Raw genomic sequence first — 15,865 nt, 5'->3', positions numbered from 1 at the left:
GAGAACCAGGGCACCCAGGAGCAGACGAGACCCGGGAGTCGTGCGTGCTTGGCGTGGCCGCGGGCCCCGTGACGCCCGAGGACTCGAGTGCTCAGCCCCGTGTAGTGGCCGCGAAGGCCTGCCTGGGAGAAACGCCCCGGGAGGCCGGCAGGAACCCGGGATCGGAAGGGATGTGGAGGGGCCCCGGGTCGGAGGAGATGGCTTTGGCTGTGTTTGGTTTTGTTTCTTCTTCCCAAGATCCCGGGTGTGAAAGGGGCCAGAGGTGAAGTCCTGGGCTGGAAAGCCTCACGATTCAGCCCCGCAGCCCCAGGCCCTGAGTGTGGAGGTGGGCGGAGCGGGTCGGCGAAGGGCGCGGCTGCCGTTTTCCTGATGGGCTGGAGGGGCAGTGGCGCTTTCCGGACGAAGAGGACCGGAAGGGTCCCCGAGACCTCCGCTGGGAGCCACGCACCCACCCAAGGATACCGCTCCAGGAGGCGACGGAGGAGGGCGGCTGCTTGCCCTGGCCCGAGCTGTGCGTCCCCCGCCTTGGCCACAGCAGTGGACATTCCCAGAAGAACAAGCGCCCGAGAGCACTGAGAAATTTTCCCCCGAGAAAACTTGACCCTCGTCCTGGCAGCAGGACACCTCGGGAAGAACGCCACCCAGCGGCCACCTGGGCGAGACCGGCTGCCCGAGCAGGCGCGCGGGGCCTCTGGCCGCTGGCCCGGGGCTGCCAGCCCCCACCCGGACTCCCAGCCACGCCAGGAGAGCAGCGTGGAGACGCACGCCGGGGCCCTCGGCAGGCTCTTGGGGCTCCCGGAGGCGGCGGCTAGCGTCTACGGCCATACCACCCTGAACGCGCCCGATCTCGTCTGATCTCGGAAGCTAAGCAGGGTCGGGCCTGGTTAGTACTTGGATGGGAGACCGCCTGGGAATACCGGGTGCTGTAGGCTTTTGCTCCTCCCTCCCTCGCTGCTCCTTTTGTCTTCGGGGACTTCGCCACCACCCCCCCACCACCACCACCACCCCCAGCACCACCACCACCACCACCACCACAACGACCCACCGTGACCACGACCCCGACCCCGTCCGGGCCACCCGCCAGACCCACGCACACCGAATCCTCACAGCTACGTCCCCGAATCCTCTCCCCTCCCCACACTCTCCTGGGGCGCGCGCCCGCGACACGGGTCACCAGCGAGGTTGGTCCCAGGCCACGTTGGGGACCGCTCCCCAACTGCCCTCCAGGCGGGCGGGGAGGGACGTGCGGAAGCCATGAGAAAGTGGGTCCTGCACCCCAGCGGGCCCCACAGCGGGACGCGCCACACCTGGGCTCGCCACAAGGTGGTGCACTGGGTCCAGGGCAAGACGCCAGGGGACAGAGAAGCAGGGAGCCTCAGTCGGGTGCTGCTCCACGTCGCGCTCCGTCGCTCAACCCAAGACAGGGCAGCCAGCGCGCGACCTCTACGTGGGATCCCACCTCCCACGGCAGAGCCTGCGGTCACAGGGACAGAGGGCGCAGGCCGCCAGAGCTCCGGAAGCCAGCGGCAGCTCCCCGTCCCGCTCAAAGGGAGGGAGGGCCGCCGCTGGCGCCCAGTCGCCTGTGCCACCCTCCGGGTCTCAAAGCACTCCTCAGTCAGCTCAAGGACCGGGGCCACCTGGCCTTCGGGGTCACATGGGCTTGGGCACGACGGAAGGGACCGCTTGCCCCCGTGGAACAGACATTCTCCCCGTGGACAACCTCAGGTGCCGGGACCCTCTGCTCCGCCTTGGAAAACCCACCTTCTGCAATGTATGCCCAACGCAATCAGGCCGAGCAGATTGACCCCCTCGGCCCGGCCCCAGTGTGTGATGGGGCTCTGTGCGTGAGGGCTTGCTCTTCCCCACCTACACCAGGCACGGCATCTAACACACACACACACACACACACACACACACACACACACACACACCACGCAGAGACACCCAGACCACGCACGCACGCACGGGGACGCACCCTCCTCTCCCCCACCCCACACACGAGCAGCCGAAGGACAAGAGGGTATGGCTGGGGCCTGAGCGGGAACAAGCGAAGCCTTGGTTTGCGGCCCCTCGGCCAACTGCATCAGGATTTTTGTCTGGGCTCGGAGGCCAGAGGATCTCTGCCATTTGCTAGCAGGGCCAGGGATGGCAGGAGGGTGGGTACGGGGCTCAGCCAGGGCCAGTTCTGCTGGCACGATCCTGTAGCACATGGCCGCGTAGCACGGGGTCGTGTCTGAAGGAGGCCAAGCAGGGGCACAAGACCCAGCTGCGGCACAGGGAAGAGGCCCAGGGCACCCAGGAGCAGACGAGACACGGGAGTCGTGCGTGCTTGGCGTGGCCGCGGGCCCCGTGACGCCCGAGGACTCGAGTGCTCAGCCCCGTGTAGTGGCCGCGAAGGCCTGCCTGGGAGAAACGCCCCAGGAGGCCGGCAGGAACCCGGGATCGGAAGGGATGTGGAGGGGCCCCGGGTCGGAGGAGATGGCTTTGGCTGTGTTTGGTTTTGTTTCTTCTTCCCAAGATCCCGGGTGTGAAAGGGGCCAGAGGTGAAGTCCTGGGCTGGAAAGCCTCACGATTCAGCCCCGCAGCCCCAGGCCCTGAGTGTGGAGGAGGGCGGAGCGGGTCGGCGAAGGGCGCGGCTGCCGTTTTCCTGATGGGCTGGAGGGGCAGTGGCGCTTTCCGGACGAAGAGGACCGGAAGGGTCCCCGAGACCTCCGCTGGGAGCCACGCACCCACCCAAGGATACGGCTCCAGGAGGCGACGGAGGAGGGCGGCTGCTTGCCCTGGCCCGAGCTGTGCGTCCCCCGCCTTGGCCACAGCAGTGGACATTCCCAGAAGAACAAGCGCCCGAGAGCACTGAGAAATTTTCCCCCGAGAAAACTTGACCCTCGTCCTGGCAGCAGGACACCTCGGGAAGAAAGCCACCCAGCGGCCACCTGGGCGAGACCGGCTGCCCGAGCAGGCGCGCGGGGCCTCTGGCCGCTGGCCCCGGGCTGCCAGCCCCCACCCGGACTCCCAGCCGTGCCAGGAGAGCAGCGTGGAGACGCACGCCGGGGCCCTCGGCAGGCTCTTGGGGCTCCCGGAGGCGGCGGCTAGCGTCTACGGCCATACCACCCTGAACGCGCCCGATTTCGTCTGATCTCGGAAGCTAAGCAGGGTCGGGCCTGGTTAGTACTTGGATGGGAGACCGCCTGGGAATACCGGGTGCTGTAGGCTTTTGCTCCTCCCTCCCTCGCTGCTCCTTTTGTCTTCGGGGACTTCGCCACCACCCCCCCCCCACCACCATCCCCAGCACCACCACCACCACCACCACAACGACCCACCGTGACCACGACCCCGACCCCGTCCGGGCCACCCGCCAGACCCACGCACACCGAATCCTCACAGCAACGTCCCCGAATCCTCTCCCCTCCCCACACTCTCCTGGGGCGCGCGCCTGCGACACCGGTCACCAGCGAGGTTGGTCCCAGGCCACGTTGGGGACCGCTCCCCAACTGCCCTCCAGGCGGGCGGGGAGGGACTTGCGGAAGCCATGAGAAAGTGGGTCCTGTACCCCAGCAGGCCCCACAGCGGGACGCGCCACACCTGGGCTCGCCACAAGGTGGTGCACTGGGTCCAGGGCAAGACGCCAGGGGACAGAGAAGCAGGGAGCCTCAGTCGGGTGCTGCTCCACGTCGCGCTCCGTCGCTCAACCCAAGACAGGGCAGCCAGCGCGCGACCTCTACGGGGATCCCGCCTCCCACGGCAGAGCCTGCGGTCACAGGGACAGAGGGCGCAGGCCGCCAGAGCTCCGGATGCCAGCGGCAGCTCCCCGTCCCGCTCAAAGGGAGGGAGGGCCGCCGCTGGCGCCCAGTCGCCTGTGCCACCCTCCGGGTCTCAAAGCACTCCTCAGTCAGCTCAAGGACCGGGGCCACCTGGCCTTCGGGGTCACATGGGCTTGGGCACGACGGAAGGGACCGCTTGCCCCCGTGGAACAGACATTCTCCCCGTGGACAACCTCAGGTGCCGGGACCCTCTGCTCCGCCTTGGAAAACCCACCTTCTGCAATGTATGCCCAACGCAATCAGGCCGAGCAGATTGACCCCCTCGGCCCGGCCCCAGTGTGTGATGGGGCTCTGTGCGTGAGGGCTTGCTCTTCCCCACCTACACCAGGCACGGCATCTAACACACACACACACACACACACACACCACGCAGAGACACCCAGACCATGCACGCACGCACGGGTCGCACCCTCCTCTCCCCCACCCCACACACGAGCAGCCGAAGGACAAGAGGGTATGGGTGGGGCCTGAGCGGGAACAAGCGAAGCCTTGGTTTGCGGCCCCTCGGCCAACTGCATCAGGATTTTTGTCTGGGCTCGGAGGCCAGAGGATCTCTGCCATTTGCTAGCAGGGCCAGGGATGGCAGGAGGGTGGGTACGGGGCTCAGCCAGGGCCAGTTCTGCTGGCACGATCCTGTAGCACGTGGCCGCGTAGCACGGTGTCGGGTCTGAAGGAGGCCAAGCAGGGGCACAAGACCCAGCAGCGGCACAGGGAAGAGGCCCAGGGCACCCAGGAGCAGACGAGACCCGGGAGTCGTGCGTGCTTGGCGTGGCCACGGGCCCCGTGACGCCCGAGGACTCGAGTGCTCAGCCCCGTGTAGTGGCCGCGAAGGCCTGCCTGGGAGAAACGCCCCGGGAGGCCGGCAGGAACCCGGGATCGGAAGGGATGTGGAGGGGCCCCGGGTCGGAGGAGATGGCTTTGGCTGTGTTTGGTTTTGTTTCTTCTTCCCAAGATCCCGGGTGTGAAAGGGGCCAGAGGTGAAGTCCTGGGCTGGAAAGCCTCACCATTCAGCCCCGCAGCCCCAGGCCCTGAGTGTGGAGGAGGGCGGAGCGGGTCGGCGAAGGGCGCGGCTGCCGTTTTCCTGATGGGCTGGAGGGGCAGTGGCGCTTTCCGGACGAAGAGGACCGGAAGGGTCCCCGAGACCTCCGCTGGGAGCCACGCACCCACCCAAGGATACGGCTCCAGGAGGCGACGGAGGAGGGCGGCTGCTTGCCCTGGCCCGAGCTGTGCGTCCTCCGCCTTGGCCACAGCAGTGGACATTCCCAGAAGAACAAGCGCCCGAGAGCACTGAGAAATTTTCCCCCGAGAAAACTTGACCCTCGTCCTGGCAGCAGGACACCTCGGGAAGAAAGCCACCCAGCGGCCACCTGGGCGAGACCGGCTGCCCGAGCAGGCGCGCGGGGCCTCTGGCCGCTGGCCCCGGGCTGCCAGCCCCCACCCGGACTCCCAGCCGTGCCAGGAGAGCAGCGTGGAGACGCACGCCGGGGCCCTCGGCAGGCTCTTGGGGCTCCCGGAGGCGGCAGCTAGCGTCTACGGCCATACCACCCTGAACGCGCCCGATCTCGTCTGATCTCGGAAGCTAAGCAGGGTCGGGCCTGGTTAGTACTTGGATGGGAGACCGCCTGGGAATACAGGGTGCTGTAGGCTTTTGCTCCTCCCTCCCTCGCTGCTCCTTTTGTCTTCGGGGACTTCGCCACCACCCCCCCCACCACCACCACCACCCCCAGCACCACCACCACCACCACCACCACAACGACCCACCGTGACCACGACCCCGACCCCGTCCGGGCCACCCGCCAGACCCACGCACACCGAATCCTCACAGCTACGTCCCCGAATCCTCTCCCCTCCCCACACTCTCCTGGGGCGCGCGCCCGCGACACGGGTCACCAGCGAGGTTGGTCCCAGGCCACGTTGGGGACCGCTCCCCAACTGCCCTCCTGGCGGGCGGGGAGGGACGTGCGGAAGCCATGAGAAAGTGGGTCCTGCACCCCTTCGGGCCCCACAGCGGGACGCGCCACACCTGGGCTCGCCACAAGGTGGTGCACTGGGTCCAGGGCAAGACGCCAGGGGACAGAGAAGCAGGGAGCCTCAGTCGGGTGCTGCTCCACGTCGCGCTCCGTCGCTCAACCCAAGACAGGGCAGCCAGCGCGCGACCTCTACGTGGGATCCCGCCTCCCACGGCAGAGGCTGCGGTCACAGGGACAGAGGGCACAGGCCGCCAGAGCTCCGGATGCCAGCGGCAGCTCCCCGTCCCGCTCAAGGGAGGGGGGGCCGCCGCTGGCGCCCAGTCGCCTGTGCCACCCTCCGGGTCTCAAAGCACTCCTCAGTCAGCTCAAGGACCGGGGCCACCTGGCCTTCGGGGTCACATGGGCTTGGGCACGACGGAAGGGACCGCTTGCCCCCGTGGAACAGACATTCTCACCGTGGACAACCTCAGGTGCCGGGACCCTCTGCTCCGCCTTGGAAAACCCACCTTCTGCAATGTATGCCCAACGCAATCAGGCCGAGCAGATTGACCCCCTCGGCCCGGCCCCAGTGTGTGATGGGGCTCTGTGCGTGAGGGCTTGCTCTTCCTCACCTACACCAGGCACGGCATCTAACACACACACACACACACACACACACACACACACACACACCATGCAGAGTCACCCAGACCACGCACGCACGCACGGGGACGCACCCTCCTCTCCCCCACCCCACACACGAGCAGCCGAAGGACAAGAGGGTATGGCTGGGGCCTGAGCGGGAACAAGCGAAGCCTTGGTTTGCGGCCCCTCGGCCAACTGCATCAGGATTTTTGTCTGGGCTCGGAGGCCAGAGGATCTCTGCCATTTGCTAGCAGGGCCAGGGATGGCAGGAGGGTGGGTACGGGGCTCAGCCAGGGCCAGTTCTGCTGGCACGATCCTGTAGCACGTGGCCGCGTAGCACGGGGCCGGGTCTGAAGGAGGCCAAGCAGGGGCACAAGACCCAGCAGCGGCACAGGGAAGAGGCCCAGGGCACCCAGGAGCAGACGAGACCCGGGAGTCGTGCGTGCTTGGCGTGGCCGCGGGCCCCGTGACGCCCGAGGACTCGAGTGCTCAGCCCCGTGTAGTGGCCGCGAAGGCCTGCCTGGGAGAAACGCCCCGGGAGGCCGGCAGGAACCCGGGAACGGAAGGGATGTGGAGGGGCCCCGGGTCGGAGGAGATGGCTTTGGCTGTGTTTGGTTTTGTTTCTTCTTCCCAAGATCCCGGGTGTGAAAGGGGCCAGAGGTGAAGTCCTGGGCTGGAAAGCCTCACGATTCAGCCCCGCAGCCCCAGGCCCTGAGTGTGGAGGAGGGCGGAGCGGGTCGGCGAAGGGCGCGGCTGCCGTTTTCCTGATGGGCTGGAGGGGCAGTGGCGCTTTCCGGACGAAGAGGACCGGAAGGGTCCCCGAGACCTCCGCTGGGAGCCACGCACCCACCCAAGGATACGGCTCCAGGAGGCGACGGAGGAGGGCGGATGCTTGCCCTGGCCCGAGCTGTGCGTCCCCCGCCTTGGCCACAGCAGTGGACATTCCCAGAAGAACAAGCGCCCGAGAGCACTGAGAAATTTTCCCCCGAGAAAACTTGACCCTCGTCCTGGCAGCAGGACACCTCGGGAAGAAAGCCACCCAGCGGCCACCTGGGCGAGACCGGCTGCCCGAGCAGGCGCGCGGGGCCTCTGGCCGCTGGCCCCGGGCTGCCAGCCCCCACCCGGACTCCCAGCCGTGCCAGGAGAGCAGCGTGGAGACGCACGCCGGGGCCCTCGGCAGGCTCTTGGGGCTCCCGGAGGCGGCGGCTAGCGTCTACGGCCATACCACCCTGAACGCGCCCGATTTCGTCTGATCTCGGAAGCTAAGCAGGGTCGGGCCTGGTTAGTACTTGGATGGGAGACCGCCTGGGAATACCGGGTGCTGTAGGCTTTTGCTCCTCCCTCCCTCGCTGCTCCTTTTGTCTTCGGGGACTTCGCCACCACCCCCCCCCCACCACCATCCCCAGCACCACCACCACCACCACCACAACGACCCACCGTGACCACGACCCCGACCCCGTCCGGGCCACCCGCCAGACCCACGCACACCGAATCCTCACAGCAACGTCCCCGAATCCTCTCCCCTCCCCACACTCTCCTGGGGCACGCGCCTGCGACACGGGTCACCAGCGAGGTTGGTCCCAGGCCACGTTGGGGACCGCTCCCCAACTGCCCTCCAGGCGGGCGGGGAGGGACTTGCGGAAGCCATGAGAAAGTGGGTCCTGTACCCCAGCAGGCCCCACAGCGGGACGCGCCACACCTGGGCTCGCCACAAGGTGGTGCACTGGGTCCAGGGCAAGACGCCAGGGGACAGAGAAGCAGGGAGCCTCAGTCGGGTGCTGCTCCACGTCGCGCTCCGTCGCTCAACCCAAGACAGGGCAGCCAGCGCGCGACCTCTACGGGGATCCCGCCTCCCACGGCAGAGCCTGCGGTCACAGGGACAGAGGGCGCAGGCCGCCAGAGCTCCGGATGCCAGCGGCAGCTCCCCGTCCCGCTCAAAGGGAGGGAGGGCCGCCGCTGGCGCCCAGTCGCCTGTGCCACCCTCCGGGTCTCAAAGCACTCCTCAGTCAGCTCAAGGACCGGGGCCACCTGGCCTTCGGGGTCACATGGGCTTGGGCACGACGGAAGGGACCGCTTGCCCCCGTGGAACAGACATTCTCCCCGTGGACAACCTCAGGTGCCGGGACCCTCTGCTCCGCCTTGGAAAACCCACCTTCTGCAATGTATGCCCAACGCAATCAGGCCGAGCAGATTGACCCCCTCGGCCCGGCCCCAGTGTGTGATGGGGCTCTGTGCGTGAGGGCTTGCTCTTCCCCACCTACACCAGGCACGGCATCTAACACACACACACACACACACACACACCACGCAGAGACACCCAGACCATGCACGCACGCACGGGTCGCACCCTCCTCTCCCCCACCCCACACACGAGCAGCCGAAGGACAAGAGGGTATGGCTGGGGCCTGAGCGGGAACAAGCGAAGCCTTGGTTTGCGGCCCCTCGGCCAACTGCATCAGGATTTTTGTCTGGGCTCGGAGGCCAGAGGATCTCTGCCATTTGCTAGCAGGGCCAGGGATGGCAGGAGGGTGGGTACGGGGCTCAGCCAGGGCCAGTTCTGCTGGCACGATCCTGTAGCACGTGGCCGCGTAGCACGGTGTCGGGTCTGAAGGAGGCCAAGCAGGGGCACAAGACCCAGCAGCGGCACAGGGAAGAGGCCCAGGGCACCCAGGAGCAGACGAGACCCGGGAGTCGTGCGTGCTTGGCGTGGCCACGGGCCCCGTGACGCCCGAGGACTCGAGTGCTCAGCCCCGTGTAGTGGCCGCGAAGGCCTGCCTGGGAGAAACGCCCCGGGAGGCCGGCAGGAACCCGGGATCGGAAGGGATGTGGAGGGGCCCCGGGTCGGAGGAGATGGCTTTGGCTGTGTTTGGTTTTGTTTCTTCTTCCCAAGATCCCGGGTGTGAAAGGGGCCAGAGGTGAAGTCCTGGGCTGGAAAGCCTCACGATTCAGCCCCGCAGCCCCAGGCCCTGAGTGTGGAGGAGGGCGGAGCGGGTCGGCGAAGGGCGCGGCTGCCGTTTTCCTGATGGGCTGGAGGGGCAGTGGCGCTTTCCGGACGAAGAGGACCGGAAGGGTCCCCGAGACCTCCGCTGGGAGCCACGCACCCACCCAAGGATACGGCTCCAGGAGGCGACGGAGGAGGGCGGCTGCTTGCCCTGGCCCGAGCTGTGCGTCCCCCGCCTTGGCCACAGCAGTGGACATTCCCAGAAGAACAAGCGCCCGAGAGCACTGAGAAATTTTCCCCCGAGAAAACTTGACCCTCGTCCTGGCAGCAGGACACCTCGGGAAGAAAGCCACCCAGCGGCCACCTGGGCGAGACCGGCTGCCCGAGCAGGCGCGCGGGGCCTCTGGCCGCTGGCCCTGGGCTGCCAGCCCCCACCCGGACTCCCAGCCGTGCCAGGAGAGCAGCGTGGAGACGCACGCCGGGGCCCTCGGCAGGCTCTTGGGGCTCCCGGAGGCGGCAGCTAGCGTCTACGGCCATACCACCCTGAACGCGACCGATCTCGTCTGATCTCGGAAGCTAAGCAGGGTCGGGCCTGGTTAGTACTTGGATGGGAGACCGCCTGGGAATACAGGGTGCTGTAGGCTTTTGCTCCTCCCTCCCTCGCTGCTCCTTTTGTCTTCGGGGACTTCGCCACCACCCCCCCCACCACCACCACCACCCCCAGCACCACCACCACCACCACCACCACAACGACCCACCGTGACCACGACCCCGACCCCGTCCGGGCCACCCGCCAGACCCACGCACACCGAATCCTCACAGCTACGTCCCCGAATCCTCTCCCCTCCCCACACTCTCCTGGGGCGCGCGCCCGCGACACGGGTCACCAGCGAGGTTGGTCCCAGGCCACGTTGGGGACCGCTCCCCAACTGCCCTCCTGGCGGGCGGGGAGGGACGTGCGGAAGCCATGAGAAAGTGGGTCCTGCACCCCTTCGGGCCCCACAGCGGGACGCGCCACACCTGGGCTCGCCACAAGGTGGTGCACTGGGTCCAGGGCAAGACGCCAGGGGACAGAGAAGCAGGGAGCCTCAGTCGGGTGCTGCTCCACGTCGCGCTCCGTCGCTCAACCCAAGACAGGGCAGCCAGCGCGCGACCTCTACGTGGGATCCCGCCTCCCACGGCAGAGGCTGCGATCACAGGGACAGAGGGCACAGGCCGCCAGAGCTCCGGATGCCAGCGGCAGCTCCCCGTCCCCCTCAAGGGAGGGGGGGCCGCCGCTGGCGCCCAGTCGCCTGTGCCACCCTCCGGGTCTCAAAGCACTCCTCAGTCAGCTCAAGGACCGGGGCCACCTGGCCTTCGGGGTCACATGGGCTTGGGCACGACGGAAGGGACCGCTTGCCCCCGTGGAACAGACATTCTCACCGTGGACAACCTCAGGTGCCGGGACCCTCTGCTCCGCCTTGGAAAACCCACCTTCTGCAATGTATGCCCAACGCAATCAGGCCGAGCAGATTGACCCCCTCGGCCCGGCCCCAGTGTGTGATGGGGCTCTGTGCGTGAGGGCTTGCTCTTCCCCACCTACACCAGGCACGGCATCTAACACACACACACACACACACACACACACACACACACACACACCACGCAGAGTCACCCAGACCACGCACGCACGCACGGGGACGCACCCTCCTCTCCCCCACCCCACACACGAGCAGCCGAAGGACAAGAGGGTATGACTGGGGCCTGAGTGGGAACAAGCGAAGCCTTGGTTTGCGGCCCCTCGGCCAACTGCATCAGGATTTTTGTCTGGGCTCGGAGGCCAGAGGATCTCTGCCATTTGCTAGCAGGGCCAGGGATGGCAGGAGGGTGGGTACGGGGCTCAGCCAGGGCCAGTTCTGCTGGCACGATCCTGTAGCACGTGGCCGCGTAGCACGGGGCCGGGTCTGAAGGAGGCCAAGCAGGGGCACAAGACCCAGCAGCGGCACAGGGAAGAGGCCCAGGGCACCCAGGAGCAGACGAGACCCGGGAGTCGTGCGTGCTTGGCGTGGCCGCGGGCCCCGTGACGCCCGAGGACTCGAGTGCTCAGCCCCGTGTAGTGGCCGCGAAGGCCTGCCTGGGAGAAACGCCCCGGGAGGCCGGCAGGAACCCGGGATCGGAAGGGATGTGGAGGGGCCCCGGGTCGGAGGAGATGGCTTTGGCTGTGTTTGGTTTTGTTTCTTCTTCCCAAGATCCCGGGTGTGAAAGGGGCCAGAGGTGAAGTCCTGGGCTGGAAAGCCTCACCATTCAGCCCCGCAGCCCCAGGCCCTGAGTGTGGAGGAGGGCGGAGCGGGTCGGCGAAGGGCGCGGCTGCCGTTTTCCTGATGGGCTGGAGGGGCAGTGGCGCTTTCCGGACGAAGAGGACCGGAAGGGTCCCCGAGACCTCCGCTGGGAGCCACGCACCCACCCAAGGATACGGCTCCAGGAGGCGACGGAGGAGGGCGGCTGCTTGCCCTGGCCCGAGCTGTGCGTCCCCCGCCTTGGCCAAAGCAGTGGACATTCCCAGAAGAACAAGCGCCCGAGAGCACTGAGAAATTTTCCCCCGAGAAAACTTGACCCTCGTCCTGGCAGCAGGACACCTCGGGAAGAAAGCCACCCAGCGGCCACCTGGGCGAGACCGGCTGCCCGAGCAGGCGCGCGGGGCCTCTGGCCGCTGGCCCCGGGCTGCCAGCCCCCACCCGGACTCCCAGCCGTGCCAGGAGAGCAGCGTGGAGACGCACGCCGGGGCCCTCGGCAGGCTCTTGGGGCTCCCGGAGGCGGCGGCTAGCGTCTACGGCCATACCACCCTGAACGCGCCCGATCTCGTCTGATCTCGGAAGCTAAGCAGGGTCGGGCCTGGTTAGTACTTGGATGGGAGACCGCCTGGGAATACCGGGTGCTGTAGGCTTTTGCTCCTCCCTCCCTCGCTGCTCCTTTTGTCTTCGGGGACTTCGCCACCACCCCCGCACCACCACCACCACCCCCAGCACCACCACCACCACCACCACAACGACCCACCGTGACCACGACCCCGACCCCGTCCGGGCCACCCGCCAGACCCACGCACACCGAATCCTCACAGCTACGTCCCCGAATCCTCTCCCCTCCCCACACTCTCCTGGGGCGCGCGCCCGCGACACGGGTCACCAGCGAGGTTGGTCCCAGGCCACGTTGGGGACCGCTCCCCAACTGCCCTCCAGGCGGGCGGGGAGGGACGTGCGGAAGCCATGAGAAAGTGGGTCCTGCACCCCAGCGGGCCCCACAGCGGGACGCGCCACACCTGGGCTCGCCACAAGGTGGTGCACTGGGTCCAGGGCAAGACGCCAGGGGACAGAGAAGCAGGGAGCCTCAGTCGGGTGCTGCTCCACGTCGCGCTCCGTCGCTCAACCCAAGACAGGGCAGCCACTGCGCGACCTCTACGTGGGATCACGCCTCCCACGGCAGAGCCTGCGGTCACAGGGACAGAGGGCGCAGGCCGCCAGAGCTCCGGATGCCAGCGGCAGCTCCCCGTCCCGCTCAAAGGGAGGGAGGGCCGCCGCTGGCGCCCAGTCGCCTGTGCCACCCTCCGGGTCTCAAAGCACTCCTCAGTCAGCTCAAGGACCGGGGCCACCTGGCCTCCGGGGTCACATGGGCTTGGGCACGACGGAAGGGACCGCTTGCCCCCGTGGAACAGACATTCTCCCCGTGGACAACCTCAGGTGCCGGGACCCTCTGCTCCGCCTTGGAAAACCCACCTTCTGCAATGTATGCCCAACGCAATCAGGCCGAGCAGATTGACCCCCTCGGCCCGGCCCCAGTGTGTGATGGGGCTCTGTGCGTGAGGGCTTGCTCTTCCCCACCTACACCAGGCACGGCATCTAACACACACACACACACACACACACACACACACACACCACGCAGAGACACCCAGACCACGCACGCACGCACGGGGACGCACCCTCCTCTCCCCCACCCCACACACGAGCAGCCGAAGGACAAGAGGGTATGGCTGGGGCCTGAGCGGGAACAAGCGAAGCCTTGGTTTGCGGCCCCTCGGCCAACTGCATCAGGATTTTTGTCTGGGCTCGGAGGCCAGAGGATCTCTGCCATTTGCTAGCAGGGCCAGGGATGGCAGGAGGGTGGGTACGGGGCTCAGCCAGGGCCAGTTCTGCTGGCACGATCCTGTAGCACGTGGCCGCGTAGCACGGGGCCGGGTCTGAAGGAGGCCAAGCAGGGGCACAAGACCCAGCAGCGGCACAGGGAAGAGGCCCAGGGCACCCAGGAGCAGACGAGACCCGGGAGTCGTGCGTGCTTGGCGTGGCCGCGGGCCCCGTGACGCCCGAGGACTCGAGTGCTCAGCCCCGTGTAGTGGCCGCGAAGGCCTGCCTGGGAGAAACGCCCCGGGAGGCCGGCAGGAACCCGGGATCGGAAGGGATGTGGAGGGGCCCCGGGTCGGAGGAGATGGCTTTGGCTGTGTTTGGTTTTGTTTCTTCTTCCCAAGATCCCGGGTGTGAAAGGGGCCAGAGGTGAATTCCTGGGCTGGAAAGCCTCACGATTCAGCCCCGCAGCCCCAGGCCCTGAGTGTGGAGGAGGGCGGAGCGGGTCGGCGAAGGGCGCGGCTGCAGTTTTCCTGATGGGCTGGAGGGGCAGTGGCGCTTTCCGGACGAAGAGGACCGGAAGGGTCCCCGAGACCTCCGCTGGGAGCCACGCACCCACCCAAGGATACGGCTCCAGGAGGCGACGGAGGAGGGCGGCTGCTTGCCCTGGCCCGAGCTGTGCGTCCCCCGCCTTGGCCACAGCAGTGGACATTCCCAGAAGAACAAGCACCCGAGAGCACTGAGAAATTTTCCCCCGAGAAAACTTGACCCTCGTCCTTGCAGCAGGACACCTCGGGAAGAAAGCCACCCAGCGGCCACCTGGGCGAGACCGGCTGCCCGAGCAGGCGCGCGGGGCCTCTGGCCGCTGGCCCCGGGCTGCCAGCCCCCACCCGGACTCCGAGCCGTGCCAGGAGAGCAGCGTGGAGACGCACGCCGGGGCCCTCGGCAGGCTCTTGGGGCTCCCGGAGGCGGCGGCTAGCGTCTACGGCCATACCACCCTGAACGCGCCCGATCTCGTCTGATCTCGGAAGCTAAGCAGGGTCGGGCCTGGTTAGTACTTGGATGGGAGACCGCCTGGGAGTACCGGGTGCTGTAGGCTTTTGCTCCTCCCTCCCTCGCTGCTCCTTTTGTCTTCGGGGACTTCTCCACCACCCCCCCCACCACCACCACCACCCCCAGCACCACCACCACCACCACCACCACAACGACCCACCGTGACCACGACCCCGACCCCGTCCGGGCCACCCGCCAGACCCACGCACACCGAATCCTCACAGCTACGTCCCCGAATCCTCTCCCCTCCCCACACTCTCCTGGGGCGCGCGCCCGCGACACGGGTCACCAGCGAGTTTGGTCCCAGGCCACGTTGGGGACCGCTCCCCAACTGCCCTCCAGGCGGGCGGGGAGGGACGTGCGGAAGCCATGAGAAAGTGGGACCTGCACCCCAGCGGGCCCCACAGCGGGACGCGCCACACCTGGGCTCGCCACAAGGTGGTGCACTGGGTCCAGGGAAAGACGCCAGGGGACAGAGAAGCAGGGAGCCTCAGTCGGGTGCTGCTCCACGTCGCGCTCCGTCGCTCAACCCAAGACAGGGCAGCCAGCGCGCGACCTCTACGTGGGATCCCGCCTCCCACGGCAGAGCCTGCGGTCACAGGGACAGAGGGCGCAGGCCGCCAGAGCTCCGGATGCCAGCGGCAGCTCCCCGTCCCGCTCAAAGGGAGGGAGGGCCGCCGCTGGCGCCCAGTCGCCTGTGCCACCCTCCGGGTCTCAAAGCACTCCTCAGTCAGCTCAAGGACCGGGGCCACCTGGCCTTCGGGGTCACATGGGCTTGGGCACGACGGAAGGGACCGCTTGCCCCCGTGGAACAGACATTCTCCCCGTGGACAACCTCAGGTGCCGGGACCCTCTGCTCCGCCTTGGAAAACCCACCTTCTGCAATGTATGCCCAACGCAATCAGGCCGAGCAGATTGACCCCCTCGGCCCGGCCCCAGTGTGTGATGGGGCTCTGTGCGTGAGGGCTTGCTCTTCCCCACCTACACCAGGCACGGCATCTAACACACACACACACACACACACACACACCACGCAGAGACACCCAGACCACGCACGCACGCACGCACGGGGACGCACCCTCCTCTCCCCCACCCCACACACGAGCAGCCGAAGGACAAGAGGGTATGGCTGGGTCCTGAGCGGGAACAAGCGAAGCCTTGGTTTGCGGCCACTCGGCCAACTGCATCAGGATTTTTGTCTGGGCTCGGAGGCCAGAGGATCTCTGCCATTTGCTAGCAGGGCCAGGGATGGCAGGAGGGTGGGTACGGGGCTCAGCCAGGGCCAGTTCTGCTGGCACGATCCTGTAGCACGTGGCCGCGTAGCACGGGGTCGGGTCTGAAGGAGGCCAAGCAGGGGCACAA

At 67.4% G+C, this 15,865-nt stretch overlaps 7 non-coding genes across 7 annotated transcripts; all 7 read left to right on the top strand.

The window, feature by feature from the left end:
• The first annotated feature begins 813 nt into the window (after window positions 1-813).
• On the top strand, window positions 814-932 carry LOC141412278 (5S ribosomal RNA). Its single transcript, XR_012437117.1, has one exon. It is a non-coding gene; the product is annotated as a 5S ribosomal RNA (ribosomal RNA).
• A 2,162-nt stretch (window positions 933-3,094) lies between these two features.
• Window positions 3,095-3,213, top strand: LOC141412625 (5S ribosomal RNA). Its single transcript, XR_012437466.1, has one exon. It is a non-coding gene; the product is annotated as a 5S ribosomal RNA (ribosomal RNA).
• Window positions 3,214-5,349: 2,136 nt separating this feature from the next.
• On the top strand, window positions 5,350-5,468 carry LOC141412760 (5S ribosomal RNA). The gene has a single exon (XR_012437602.1). It is a non-coding gene; the product is annotated as a 5S ribosomal RNA (ribosomal RNA).
• A 2,158-nt stretch (window positions 5,469-7,626) lies between these two features.
• LOC141412624 (5S ribosomal RNA) lies at window positions 7,627-7,745 on the top strand. The gene has a single exon (XR_012437465.1). It is a non-coding gene; the product is annotated as a 5S ribosomal RNA (ribosomal RNA).
• Window positions 7,746-9,881: 2,136 nt separating this feature from the next.
• Window positions 9,882-10,000, top strand: LOC141412990 (5S ribosomal RNA). Its single transcript, XR_012437832.1, has one exon. It is a non-coding gene; the product is annotated as a 5S ribosomal RNA (ribosomal RNA).
• Window positions 10,001-12,160: 2,160 nt separating this feature from the next.
• LOC141412277 (5S ribosomal RNA) lies at window positions 12,161-12,279 on the top strand. Its single transcript, XR_012437116.1, has one exon. It is a non-coding gene; the product is annotated as a 5S ribosomal RNA (ribosomal RNA).
• A 2,151-nt stretch (window positions 12,280-14,430) lies between these two features.
• Window positions 14,431-14,549, top strand: LOC141412501 (5S ribosomal RNA). Its single transcript, XR_012437343.1, has one exon. It is a non-coding gene; the product is annotated as a 5S ribosomal RNA (ribosomal RNA).
• The last annotated feature ends 1,316 nt before the right edge of the window (window positions 14,550-15,865 follow it).

This window comes from Castor canadensis, chromosome 10 (assembly GCF_047511655.1).
Source record: "Castor canadensis chromosome 10, mCasCan1.hap1v2, whole genome shotgun sequence".
Taxonomy (NCBI): Eukaryota; Metazoa; Chordata; class Mammalia; order Rodentia; family Castoridae; genus Castor; species Castor canadensis.
This window is presented reverse-complemented; position numbering and strand designations above follow the sequence as displayed.